At 41.0% G+C, this 14,519-nt stretch overlaps 1 long non-coding RNA gene across 1 annotated transcript; it reads left to right on the top strand.

Moving 5' to 3' along the window:
* The first annotated feature begins 1,344 nt into the window (after positions 1-1,344).
* On the top strand, positions 1,345-14,103 carry LOC114012719 (uncharacterized). Its single transcript, XR_003555377.2, has 5 exons — positions 1,345-6,396; positions 10,074-10,231; positions 11,019-11,157; positions 11,258-11,364; positions 12,919-14,103. It is a non-coding gene; the product is annotated as an uncharacterized LOC114012719 (long non-coding RNA).
* The last annotated feature ends 416 nt before the right edge of the window (positions 14,104-14,519 follow it).

Genomic DNA, 14,519 nt, shown 5'->3' on the forward strand with positions numbered 1-14,519 from the left:
GGGGGAGGTCATGCTCTCCTCTCAGGAAGGAAGGAGATGGAAAGAACTGAAGTGGAAACAGTTTGCAAGGTCAGTGTGCCTTGTTGTCGCAAGAGTGGCAGGAAGGCCCCCAGACAAACCGAAGCCCCAGGAGTGAGGCAGTCGCTGTTTCTTCCTGCTCACGTCCAGCTCTTGTTCCAGCTCTTGTTCAAGGCGTTTCCAAATACGGGTCAGGAGCCGAGCACTGCAACCGCAAGATGACAGTGCAATGCCGTTAAAACCAAGACTCCTTTTTCCTTCTGCTTAAAATAATCTATGTCCAGCCATGAACCAGAGCGCCTACGTAACCTGCCGTGCTCTGAAATAGACTGACAGAAACATATACAAATCCTCCTGAAAAAATAAATGATGAAAAAAGCTTTAGCCAGCAGTTCCAGAGGAAGAATGATTAGCAAGTTGCACTGTTGAGTTAACGTGATTTTAATCGTGCTGCTTGTTGATCTCAAGGGGGAAAATGTCACAATGTGTCTCTTGTGTGAACACGAGGCACACAGAAATCACCCAGCAGAAGGCATTTTTGCATAATGGTACCAGTAAAAACAAAAAAGGAAAAGGGAACATGGAGCAGAATTTCCTGGCTAATACGAGTTAGCCTGAGATCAGTGGAGCTTTACTAATCTACCCCAGCAAAAGGCCTACCTTGTCACGCACACCCTCAAAGCCCCCTTCCCTTTAGCTTGCCAGTGTTACAGCAGCAGTGTGCCATGGAGATGCCTCATGGAAGGAAAAAGCAAACCAACGTGTGATAGTGAGGAAAAGAAGGAAAGAACAATTTTAGTGTATAAGGTTAAGGAAGTGCTGTCAGGGCGGGATCAGCTTTGAGTTTGCCGGTACATGGGCCCACTTCCACTTTGTATGAACTTTTAAATATTTGGTAAACCTTTCAGTGATGTTTTGATTTCAAAAGCTGTATGGTACCCTAAATGTCCATAGCCAACAATGAAACCAATAAATTCAGGGGTCAGTCTTTAAAGTTCTGAGCTTCAAACGCTACCACTAGTGCATTATTCATGGATTTTTTTTTTTCCCTTTGATATCTCTCTATGGTGTGATCTATATAGCAGAAAATAACCCACATCTGTCTGTTTACACCACCCTGGAAATTACTGTGGGCAACCAAAAAAAGTCAACCACAAATAACTGCTGGGCTACCAACAAACATAGTATCTGGAGCGCCTCCACCCACCTGCCATTGGGCAGATTTCTAAGTCTTACTTGAAAATGGGAAAAATCATATTGGAGTGAGGGGGAGAAATAGAGGGAGGTCTGGGGGAAAGGCCTAGTTTGAAAAACTAGTGTGAAATTAGCAAAACTAGTAATGGATATATATTTAAAAAACAAAAAATGGAGTAGGTTACATATGGGCCCTGAGATGAGCATTACATCATGACATGGTGCATCTCATTGAATCAGATCATTTGACTCATTGTGGGGGTTGGGACTGAACCCTTTCGTGCTAAGAGTGGGCAGGTTCTTCTGAACTGCATCTGGAGAAAAGGTGGATGGAAAGTATCCTGTAAACCATTTTGAAAATTCAGGAAAAATTCTCCAATGGGATGCTGGGATAGGCTTTAAATCTTAGTTTTGTCCTAGCCAGCGGGGACTGTGAGGTCATTCTTGCTCTAACTCTGGGGTCTCTTTACATTATCGTGGGTCTCCAAGAGTTACACTTGCCATTGGTTTGGAAAGCTCAACACATCCAATGATGGATTCCTAACCAAGGCCTTAATTTGCCCAGATTATTTGTTTTTTAATGCATGTTTCTGAACTAAAGCATTTGGGTAGCCTTCTCAAAATCAATGGAAGGAGTTATATACTTAAAAGTGGGCCTCCACCAAGCTGAATCTCATCCTATGACTCTCTGCCTCCTTGAGAAGTATTGAAAATTTTCTGATCTCTTAAGTTGATCCTGCATCGTGCTACTTGATATGCAACGTTCAGTGAGCTCTTCACTCTGCTTTGACTGTTACTTATCTTGCACTAGTATTCAATCAGATGTTGCACTTATACTTCATACATAAGTAAAAAAAAAATGTCATAGTGCAGATGGTACAGAGATTTAATTGTCTGTAAATAGTTTTTCAATCAGGTGTTGTGTCTATTTTTGAGCCTTTAATTCTTGGTGAGGTGATGTCTCCCTGATGCAGATCATCTTATGTACTGGAGTACACAGCACTCATATTTACTTGTCCCCTTGGAAGTTTGATACTCTTAACAGATTTTCTTTCCTGCATCTGGATAACAGTTTTTCCCTTCTATCTGTGTTCGATTTTCTGAGGAATACTACTTCTTTTTTTTTTTAAGTAGCATGTCATAATCATTTTTTATGAGGCGGCATTAACATCTGCTAGGATCTCATGGCTAGGTGGCAATACTCTCCACATCCTGGACCCCTTAAAAAATATAAATTAAGTTTATTGTAAAAGTTTTTTTTTAATCTAATGGGTGTTTTTAATCTTTCTCTTAAATCAGAAACTTTAAAACTTTTTTCTTAAATCACTTAACTTCCAATTTATTCATGTAATCTGAAAGTCTAACAAAGTTTCGGATTTGGGGTGCCTTTTTGGCTCTTCCTGACTTTTTCTCTCATTCTGTTTATCCTTACAGCCACAATTCTTCCATTTCGTGCAAATTAGAGGTAGTGCTGGGGTCCCTGGCAAGTTCCCAATACAGGTCTCAGATGACTGAAACCCTTCCCATGGGTACATCGACACATTATTGAGCAATTAAATTCTCTTGTGGCAGTCATCTGTGGAATAAGTAAACTCCCTCTATTAGCCACACAATGATAACATGCACCATAAACGCATGCTTGGCCTCCATTGTGTCAACAAGTAGTTACATTCTCCAAGGAAGAAATGCGAATATAATTCTAAAACTACACTAATAAACAGGTTTGGTTTATTACTTGTTTCTACCTTGAATGGCAAGATTAAATTCAATTTAAAAGATTATCATAAAATGAGAAGGCATACAGGTAAGCATGAAGTTATTATTTATTCATAGTAAATATATTATTAATAATTTGGGGTTGGAAGGTGGAAAGGGAGGCCAAAAGAGGAGAGTGATTTACATTTAGATTTTTTTTTCCACTGACGACATAAAAGCTAGTTGTAAAGATAATTTTCTCATCAATAACTTTTGCAAGACTGTGACGTACATTACCAATCACTCGTGGAGCTGCTTGCACAAGCAGAATATTTATGCAACAGGACGTCAAGTAACACGCTCTTGAAAATCAGGAGATTTCTGATTATGCAGTGTAGTGTACAGTTAGTGTTGTAACTAGTGAGTTTGCTGTTTGGGTTCTTTTTGTCCTTTCCTCCTTTTCAAAAACATGTATGTAAATGTTTTGTAAAACTTTGAAAACTTCCAAGGGCAGAGTGTATCTAAAAAGGTGACCTAACTTTCTGAGTGCCCTTTAATCACATACACTAGCTATCATTAACCAGGTAGCCTGTGCTTGAATGCTTTCTTCAGCCTTCATGTGTCTGTGGGTCATTCAGTGATGTCATTGAGACTTATCACCCTCATGGATATGGTATTTTAATTTGCTACACTGTGAAACTCCTTCCAGTGATGCCTGCCTAATGCAAAGCCTGCCTTCCTATACACATTCAAGATGGGACAAGGTCAGCAAGCAAAAAAAAACAAACAAAAAAAAAAAAACACCAAAAAAAAACCCAACAGAAAGTGTTTTTACAAGGGAGGGAATTGGGAAGGTTTTAAACCTTCATACTGTCCTCAGATAAATTTAATGGCCACCAGCTGGGTTGGGACCTCAGAAAGTGAGAAGCCAAACTCTTTCCTGCCTGGCTCACCCTGCAGATGGAGGTGGGCAGCACTGGGTGTCCTGCACGCAAGACCAGTCAGGGGTTGCTTCCCATGGATCTTACATTCTGGCTGGAGACAGAGCACAGATCCCCGTGTGCATTTCAAGGTTTTAAAACATTATTCAGTCTGGATGAATTGACTACCCTTTTCTTTGTCATCAGAGAATATTTATGACCATTGAAGCAAGGCTGAGTTCCTGGAGACGGGATAACGCGTGGCTTTATGCTGCCAGACAGAGAGTTCCTTTTGGTGGTCACACCAATGTTTTTTCATACTCCCACGGACACCGCAACTTTTTTGGATAAGGAAGAAGATGATGGAACACAGATGAGGGAAAGAAATGGCCTCAGAGAACTTGGATACGTGGGGGTATTTTTACCCTTTGGGGTTTTTTCTTCCTGAATTTCAATGAGTGACTTATTGGAAACTTGTTTGGGTTTGAAGTGTTTTGTTCTTGTTCCGCACACACAAAACTGTTTTGGGTTGTTTTGTTTGTCTTTGTTTATAATGCAGCTGAGATAGGGTGACTTGATATTTTTAAAATAGAAAACTGATGCCTTCTGAGGGAATGGGGGGAACAGAGGAGGACTTTACTAGCTGAAAACATGGGTCATGCCAAGGACAACTTGTTGCTGTGAAGGATGTGTTGGAGATGGGGCGGGAGCATTGTGTGGAAGCTGGTTATGGAGGGAAGAGTAGTGCTGCTTCTCCTTGAATGCACAATCCACTGAGTATTCTCCAAATGCTGGATCCCAAGGGTTCCTTCACCATGGTGACTTACCTAGTTTTATTTATTAATGTTTTTTCTCTCTTTTAAGGCAAATTCTAGATCAAACTGTTCCAGCCCACAACATTAGCAACTATCAGGCACCGAATGCCAAACAGATACCTTCTGTTTCATTCACTGCTGTCCTGCTGTCTCCTATCACTCCCTAAAAAAACCCAACCAAACAAAAAAACTTATAAAAATAATCCTGTCTTATTGCTGAGGTAACAAAGTTCATGAGATTACAAATCCAGTTTTTTGAATTTCTAAGCAGGAGAAGCCTCACAGAAAATGTTTAGCATCTTGTCCTTTCTCATTGTAATAATTACGAGAGCCTATGAGGAGCTATGAGTTTAGGGGTGCGCTCTTTTGGAGCCTGCTACACATGGGAGGCTGCCCAGTGCACCCAGGGGTAATAGCAAATTGTCAGAAATAAATTGTCAGATGTGCTGTGGAACAGGAGGATAATATGGTAATGACAGAGCGTCTTCCAGGGGTTACCAATCAAATTAACAGCATGAATCTCCACACGAGACCTGTTTGTTTCCATTTTACGTTTGTCAGGAAGATCACAGTCCTGTTTTCCATGTTGTGTAACTAAATTCATAGGTAGCACAAGTAAGGTATTCTATTTTTTCAAAGTGTTCACCTTTGGGATAACTCCATAGTTTGAAATGAATGTTTCCTGGGCATTTCTATATCTGTAATATAAAGAATATGGTGAATGCTATGATAATGGAAGGCATAGCTCAAATATTTGCAAATGATCACTGTAAGGTAAGTCTCTTTGATGATAATCCTCTTTTCCTTATCTGCTGTCGTTACCATTCCACAGCTTCCTCACATTTCTATGAAGGCTGATCAAACTGGAGGCAGGGACCAGAAATTATTTGTAGTATTTAAATAAACTCCATTGTTCCGAGGTTTCTGAGTAACAAAATTGCAATGGTGCTGGTGGGGTTCAAATACAGATTCAGATAGGCTTTGCCAGCTCCTGCTGGTGGACAGGGAGAGAAAGAAGATGGCACTGGTTTTGCCTATCTATTTTCAGCTAATTTTGATTTTGTTGTTCAGAAATAATTGAGATTTCACATAGTTTTAGAAGTTTAGCAAAGGTACACTTTGTGCAGATTCACTTCAAACATCAGCAGGCGCTGAGAAAGCGAAGCAATAATGTTGGACAGGGCAGTATTACAGTCATTCTTTCTACCACTTCCTTTTGACCTGATGTAAACAAATGCATGTTTTTATGTTCTTTCCCTTGGAAAATGGAGAACACTGAAGTCAAATGATCAATATGTGGTTTTTCCATGGTTACTTGGGAAACTTCATCCCAAAAGTCTTTTTTAATCACAAGTTGTCTGGCATCCATTGACAGGATCCAGCTTTTCCTTTTTGGTCCACTGTAAATTATGGAATCTGGATAACAGGAACAAATCTGGATGAACTGGTTTATGGAACAATAAATCCAGGTATGTGTCTTCGTGAAAACTAGGGAATTTTTAAAAGAGGAATCATTGCTGGTTTTAAAATGGTGATTAATTTTAAATTTTCTGTGCACTGTAGACTTCCATACAAATATTTTTCATGTTTGTTTCATTTTTTCTCTGAGTTGTTTTAGCAAATTTGTAGAAGCTGGATTTGATGGCTTCCAAACCACCATGGTTTCTTTTCACCTAGCAAGAACCTGAGGTAGTCCACACGTGAACACAAGGTGCAGCAAGCCAGTTTGTGGTGATTGGTGCCAGGACACAATGGTATGCAATTCCTGGATTGTATTTCTGGTGTGAGCTTTGCAGCTGTAGGCAAATCACATCAGAAAGGCTTTTGAAGACACACGTCATATTTAATTCCCATTGACACGCAGTAACTTGAAGTGGTTAACAGCTGGTTGTATTTTTCTGAATCCCTCCCATAGAGTCTTACAGTTTCCATGTTCTCAGTTATCCCAAATAAAGGTAAACACTTTGGGATTTTCTTTCCTGGAATTTAAATTCTGCAGAAATGTATTTGTAGAAGTGACATTTACTGCATTGGTCCCTCCCAACAGCAGTGGCAGCTCAGAGCTGGCTGGATGAAGCTGCTGGGCACCAGGGTGAGCGTGGACCTCCCAGACCAGAAAGGGGCTTCTGAACCACAAGTACCTTCAAGACACTAATGAACAGAGACAACTCACGTACTACACTTGGCTCAGCAGCTCTGCTGCCGGATTTGCAGGTTTAGCAAATAGATTGTGAAGCAGATTGTGCTCAAGGGGGTGGGAGGAGGTGGGATGTCTGTGGCGGTGTGCTTCTGGGACTGTGAGGGGAGGGCTGTCAGTGCTGTGTGTCTGGGAACGATGGTGGAAGGAGCTCCTGGACCTCCATCCAGGTTTGAGGTGGGGGTAGGGCTTGTGAGACCGAACATGGGTGTTATTGAAGATAAGAGCTGGTGTTTCCTAATGGTTTCAAGAGCTCAGTTAACAGGTTGTGGTGAGAGCAAGCAATATGTACAGGTACAAAATAATAATACAAGTTGGAAGACACAAATGTCTTGTGGTTCAGACAACGGATAGGAATCAGGAGTTCTCGGATCAGGTTCTGACTTTGCCACAGATTTCCTGTGTTCCTTTCAGCCAGCCGCTTAATCTCTGCATCCACCATCTGTGAAACAGCAAGGCTTGGAACAGTTTGTGTCTCTGAAAGCATGTATCTAATTTAGCTGTTATTATGAAAGTTAAATATTAAGGAACTGTTACATTATTGTAGGATAAAATCATGCCACATGTATTTTCACTGTGAACTTTGTTCTTTCACTCTTTACATTGTTTTTCAGGAAAAACGATGTTTTCACTACATAAAAGTAAGCAGAAAGTCATTATACATGCCATGAGAGCTATACTTGTAGATCTGATGTCTGAGACTAAAAGAAGAGATGCACATTAATTGTCACTGGAAAGATTTCAGAGCTGATGGTTCAGTAAAATGAAGCACAGGTCTGGACATTGAAAGTAAACAAATAACATCAGGTCTGTAGAGATCAGTCTGCCAAAGCTGTTCGAAAAGTTGCATAGCTTGTGTCTAAATGTAGACACTCCTCATCCACTTGTCAACAGGCATGCTGCCCTGAATTCTTTGTTCAAATTTCCATTAATATTCTGTGTCAGAGAAGGGAAATAACTTAGATAAGATCAATTTTCAAACATGTTTCTTCAGGAAGGAACTAAAGAGCAATCCTGAAAACTACCTTCTGGAATGTAAAAATTCTGATCTTTGGGGAAGTAAAGGATCTGCTGTGTGAGATGAAAAATGTCAATGCATTTGGAGGACAAGTGAGTTTGTTTGCCAAACCTGACTTATTTGCAAACTTCAAGTCTGTCTTTTAATGTGTGTAGTCGGTTTGTGAGGAGGTGCTTCCAGATGTGGGAAGCATGGATAAATGCCAAAGCAATTTACACAATTCACATTACAAAACACGGAACCTTCCTGTGATGGCTGGCAATTTGTCTGTGCAGGGGAGATGATGACAGACGCTTTTGAAAAGATCAGTATGGGTTTAATTCTATTTTTCAGTATTCATTAATGCTATGGGAAGTGGTAATTGCCTAGTTGAAGACTGGAGTAGTTTATCTACCCAGCAGAGCTGAAGGGACGTCTGTTGTACAATTACATATACCTAAGCTGGCAGGGAAGAAGGCGAATAGTGGCCATACACGTGCCATTCAAAACCAGCATTTTGACCAAGCCAACTCCATCAGTGTCTCTGTTCCAACCGATAAGAAATTTCACAGCATAAAGGCAGCCTCCAAGGGATGTAACCCAAAAGGCACGTCTCTACTCGCCTCCCTCTCCCAGCCCTAACCTAGCAGTGCAAGCTGGTAATAATGACCCGTAGCCTCTTACAGAATTTCAAATATTTTACCTGTGTTGTGTCTACATTGTCACATGCACTGATGTGTCATCCCTGAAGCATTTGTATTGCCATATTAGGTACCCTGTCTCAACTATCTCTGCTTGCTCTATGGAATTTTTTGCTGTGAAATACTCTTTAGAAAAAGGCATCACCTTTTTTTCTCCACTGAGTGTACACTATGGTCCACAGATTGTTTCAGACTGGTCATGAACAACTCCAGAGCAATGCTTTTGGGAACTTTTGCTCCAAGATCTATCATGTATGTATCTTTCCAAAAACTCCAGAAAGCATGCCCAGAACCATTGAATCCGGGAGGTATTCAGTTGGAAAATCATTCACCTTTAGTGGAAAAAAATCATCCGTATTCTTTGGATGGCCTTTTGTAATGCAGGGACTGTTACAAACCTCAAAACCAGAAAGCTCCTTCAGCTTCTGAAACGGCTGCAGATTTGCACAGTTGTATTCTGGGATGGTTTGGCACAGCTTTAGCAATGCAGAGCCTTGCTCCAAGGCGTCTTTCTATCCCTGCCTTGCCCTGCTTGTCTGCTGGGATAGATATGTTTGGTGATGTCTTGAACCTACCATGAATTACTTGTGTGCTATGCTGCAGTAGAATCTTCCGTGACCTCTGTTACGTTACTTTTGCTAATAGAGGTTATATTTTATATCACTGGCATCAAATCATAGCAGATCTGGCTGCTGCTTGTATCATTCTGTGCATACTTTAATCTCCGGTCTAAAATGCTTGGGATTTTTTCTCTTTGTTTCTGTGAAAATGTCAGGAAGAAAACGCTTCAAAAGGAGGCATAGTTTGAAACTAATTAAATTAAAAACTTCACATGGAGGTCTGCTGCACCTCAGGTCTCCACTTGCAGTTGTGCAGTCAGAGCCTTTTAGCCACCCAGTGCCCTGTAACAGCAGATAGGGCGTGGAGGTCCCCCCATGCAGGAATCCCATTGCCAGGAGCAACTTGCTTGGTGCAGTAACCTTCCAAAGAAGTAGCAAAAGCCACTGCTTGGAAGGGCTGACTAGACTTTATGCAGTAGTAGTGTAATACAGTTTGGGAAAACATGTTGTAACGGACCATGTATGATCTGATAGATCCTTTCTACCTGTTTTCTCTGATGTATATGCTGAACCTAAAGTACCGTATGACACTAAATCCACACTATAAGGCAAAAGGCTTCATTTTACGTTATACCCATTCAAAGATCAAACAAATTCTGTGCCTGATAGTGTCTCTGACAGTGGAAGGCAACAGAATATTTTAATTAAAAAGCTAAATCAAGGCACTAATAATACATGTTATCTCACCAAAACCACAGTCGTCTTCCCTGCAGCTACAGGATTTGCCAAAAAAATAAAAATCCGTAGAATAATGGATTAAAGATGCTTTCCAGCCTGAAAGCTTTAGACAATACGTTACCAAAATATGATTCTCAACAGGAATATTGTGAGGAGCATCATCATTTAGAAACCTAGCCAGCAGGCATCAGATTAATCTTTTTGTTTTCCTTTTTTTTTTTTTTTTTAAACATTGCAGGCTGGCAGTGCTATTCTCCAGATGTACCATTTGGCACATTAAGCAATTCTTTTCTTAGAAGGGGAACCTATGGTTTTGCCATGTAATGCAAAACACCAATGGAATCACTACATAAGCAAAATGCCAGTAATGGTATAGTGGTCCAGCCACAAACATTGGTATGTTAATTTTGTTTTATTTTTCCCAGTGTGTCATCTGTAGTACTGTATTTTGTATCAGGACTATGGCTGAGCTGTTTAGTATCAGATTTTAAAGTGTTTTCAGTGAGAGACTTAAGCTAGGAAACTAATGGGTTGGATGCTTTTTTTTAAAAAAAAAAAAAAAGGGGGGGGGGGGGGAGCTGGGGGGAAGCTGTACTTAATATGGATCTAACTATCATTTCAGCCTGATTTTAGAGACCAGGCCAGATTTTCCTCTCAATTATAGCTGTTTAACCTTTCAGCTGCTTGCATGCACTTTTGATAATGGTATGCAAGTACATTGGAAAGCAACTAGTTTACGCTGAGGCTGTGGCTTTAACTTGCCATTGCTTCCTAAAACTATGCCTTCAAATAAAATTCTGATTTTTTTGTAAGTAAGATGATGAAAATAATTATAGTATATTTAGTTTGTATATGGAAAGCAGTTACTGGCCTCTCAATCCTCTGTGCTGTATTGGTTCTCTAATGGATCATCAGATTGTATAGTCATTGCAAATGCAGCTTACTTTCTGAATGTATTCTACACTAGTGACGTTGTATGGAAAGGAAAAAAGCTGCAAAAAGTTATGTTTTCAGTTCCTTTGTTTTTCTGGCAGCAGTAGAAGTGAGGAGAGGTTACATACTGATGGGGTTTTGTCTATCAATCCCTCTGGTTTTGCATCCAGAAGCAGAACACAAGTTGTTCCTTTTTTTTGTTTAACTTTTCTAGATGAGAATGGAATTTAACCTACATTTTCCTCTGTAGACCATGTGGAGGGCCATCCAAGATGAGGGCTTGTTTGTGCTGAGTGCCATTCATATGTGTTGCAAGGCAACCCTTGCCTAGGCGTGCTTCAGTCTTGAATGAGTAGGAGAAAAAGTTGACGGAAGGAGGACAAACAAAAGTAGGCACCCAAGGATGGTGATTTGCACAGGACCACGAAGCAGATCAGCAGGAATATGATCTCTTTTTTTTTTTTCCTTTTTTCCCCCATAATACTTAAGATTGCTGGAAGCTGAGAAGGAATATCTCAAGGAGGATTGTTTTATTCTTGCTGTGTTTCTCATACACCTACCCATGCTGCTCGATACCATCAGAGGCAGGATATCGGGTAGGCCAGTTGTTTGATCTAACCTGGCATGCTTTTATATAGTAGTTCCCTAAGATGGGATCTGTTTTCTCACCCACCTTACGTCAAGTAATCACGGAGCAAGTTCCCTTTTCCTATCGCCTTTGCCCTGCTGTAATGCTTCTGATGCCGTTAGTCTTGTTTACATGTCTTGTAAGAGAATTGGGCCGTGCTCTCTCACCAGCCAGACACAAAACATGGCAGATGACAGGCTGAATTCCAAGAAGTGAGTGCGTGCCCTGCACTCCTGTGGCGATCCTGCTTCTTGCCACCTTAAACCAGTCCTGGGTGCCTGTGAAGGTTCTGAGTTCCCCAGCTGCTTCAGGTAAGGACCTTTGGGCTGGTCTTTAGGACGCACTCTCCAGATGATCATTTAGAGACTCAGGATGGTAAGAAATGCTTTTTCACCTTGCGCAAATGGTGACAGCATGACTGTGATTTCTTTGTCTTGCAAGTGAAGGACAGCAAATGAGCAAGGACTCCTCGCTTCCCTCTGCTACTGCACACTGACTCTTTATGTGCAGTGCAGAGAATTTCTTCCCATTGATAGCCTTAGCCTTTGTCCTGTCTGAAGAATTTTGACGAATCTCTGCAGTTCACACAGAACATTTTATTTTCAGTTCCCTATATGAGGGGGGGCAGCACTTCCCATGGGACCGTAGCCACAAACAGCAGGACACCTTACCTTCCCCCAGCCTTGGGGCCAAGGGAGAAAAAGGAGACTGGCTACACAAATAACAAATTCTTCCGTGGCAGGGTTGCTCCTTGCACTGGGGGAAAGGTTGTCCCCTTGGGGAGAGAGCTGCAACATTCTGCCCAGCCTGACTCCTGGCTTGGGTTCCCTAGTATGTTTCTGTTTGTTATAACAAATATCCTGTAATTCAAGCTCTCTGTAGGTGGGGTCAGACTCTGCTTTGCAGAGTTTCGGTAGATAGCAGGTATCTTTCTATTTAATATGACAGGTGTTTAGTTTGTAACTGGCTCCTGCCATTCACCGTAAATCTCACCTTTCCTCCTCCCAGGTTAAATATGTCCGTTCTGGCTCTTGCCTGTCCACGCAGCCTGAAAATGACAGCTCCTGACTACCCACACAGAAAAAGCAGTGGGAGATCAACAGTGAAACAGAGCGGGTTTTGTCCAAGTTTCTGCTTAGATTAGGTTGTGTGTCCTTTCCGGTTTGATTAACTACATAATTAATAATGGCCAGGTGTGGCAGGGTAGGCACTTTATTCTGGCTCTTTTTTCCTGTCCCATGAATGCTGGGAAAGAATGCAAGGAAGGCAGTACTTGGTTGTGAGAACGCTTTCCCTCTCCTGTTGGTTCCATTCCTAAAATCTCTCACGTTTTCAACCCTCAGGAAGAGGAACAAGCAAAATTCCATTGTTTCTCTTCAGGCCTGTGAAGGCTAAAGGCCAGAGGATTTCGGAAAGGAAGCTAATCCTCACTCCTGGTCAGCTGCAGGAATGAAAAGGACAATGCTAATGCTGTGCCCTGGTTTTGCTTTTTCTATTTCCTTTTTTTCTTTTCTCTTTGAAGCAAACGACCCAGGGCAAAACAGGGTTGTGAAGGTTTACAACTGCTTTTGGAGTTGAAGTGGAGAGAGTCACCACCGTGTTGCCGTGAGCTCTGCCACACTGATAGAGCATGGGGCAAATGGGATACGTGCTCAAGGTAAATGACTTTCTAAAAAGCTACTAGGTAAATGTTTCAGTTCATATGCAGGCTCTTCACACTCCCATTAATGTTGCAGGAAGTGATCCCCTCCCAAATGTAGAGTGCCTGTGGTGGGGGGATTAAGGTAGGTTGAGATATTACTATGGGTCTGTTTCTTCTTTGAAGCAAATATATTAAATAAAGTTAAAATTTGAATTGGCATGTGAATGTAACTCAAACCACTGGTGCTACTTTACTCACCAGAATGCTATGAGCAAGAGTGTGTTCATGAAAGAAATGTTGATTAGGCAATCAACCTGTGTAAGACTTTTCCCTGTGGCACACCATCTACTCTTCATATTTGCTGTATTTTCATAAGACTTAGGTAACTGAACTTGCATATTCTCCATTCCAAAATCCATTCCATCTTTTAAATACTTTTCAGTCAGAGGTGGCTTTTCATGCCTGGCTGTCATCCAAATTGCATGCTGAAGGCATTTTTGAGGAAACTTGAAGTTTTAGAGTGTTAATAAAGTGCTGTTGCCTGCTAAAATAAAACCAGAGTGGTTCAACATTAGTGCTAAAGAGTATGTAAACAGTAGAGGCTGAAATGTTTTAAAATTACTTTTATTTGTTTGGACATCACCTTGTGCTCAAGGTATGTTGGTTGATATTTCATGAGCTATTTTAGTAAAGACTATTAAAAATTATTCATTGCCATATGCTGAATATGTCAAGCTTCTCTTCTGCTGCTATTTGTATGTTAGAGGATTCTTCTATAGTCATACAAAATCATGTATTATGTTATTTTCCTTCAAAATCTTCCTTGAGCCTGCACTGCAAGAATGCCTAAAAAGAAAGTTTTGTCTACAGCTTGGTAGGTAGTACCTACCTGAAGATACTTTCACAAGGCTGTTCTCTTCCTTTGTCCTTCTGCATCTTTTGTCCTTTACTTGTCTGCCTGAATCAAAATCTTCTCTCTTAACCTCTTTATTTGGAAATTCTCTGAGGCAAGAACTAAATTTATTTTCTAGGTGCATGCAGCACCTAGATCTTTGTCCATAATTAATGCTTACTCTATACATCCTACAGCATATGGTACTTCCTAAAAAGAACAAGTCCTTTCCTTAAGAGGAGTTAGGTTAGTCTTTTATAAGGTTAGTCTTTTAGGTTAGTAATTTATTTTCTGTTATAGCTTTGGCACCAAAGCAGTAGTCTCTTTATATGAGGTTTCACCTGGAAGAAGAGACGGCAAGCTGATTGACAGGACAGGGCTTTCCCCTTTACCGCTGCCCCACACTCTCCCACATGCTTTTGTCCAAAAAACCTTGGGGCTCTGGGTACAGTGTGCAAAATGAGGTCGTCGGTGCTTTGTCCTCCTGAGTTCACTGGGATTATGGTAGGCCATTTCATGGAGACTAGTACAGATCAAGAGGAAAATGATTCTGGGGCTGATGCCTGACCCACTCCAGTGGGTACATTTT

The sequence above is a fragment of the Falco peregrinus genome, chromosome 6, assembly GCF_023634155.1.
Source record: "Falco peregrinus isolate bFalPer1 chromosome 6, bFalPer1.pri, whole genome shotgun sequence".
Classification (NCBI taxonomy): domain Eukaryota; kingdom Metazoa; phylum Chordata; class Aves; order Falconiformes; family Falconidae; genus Falco; species Falco peregrinus.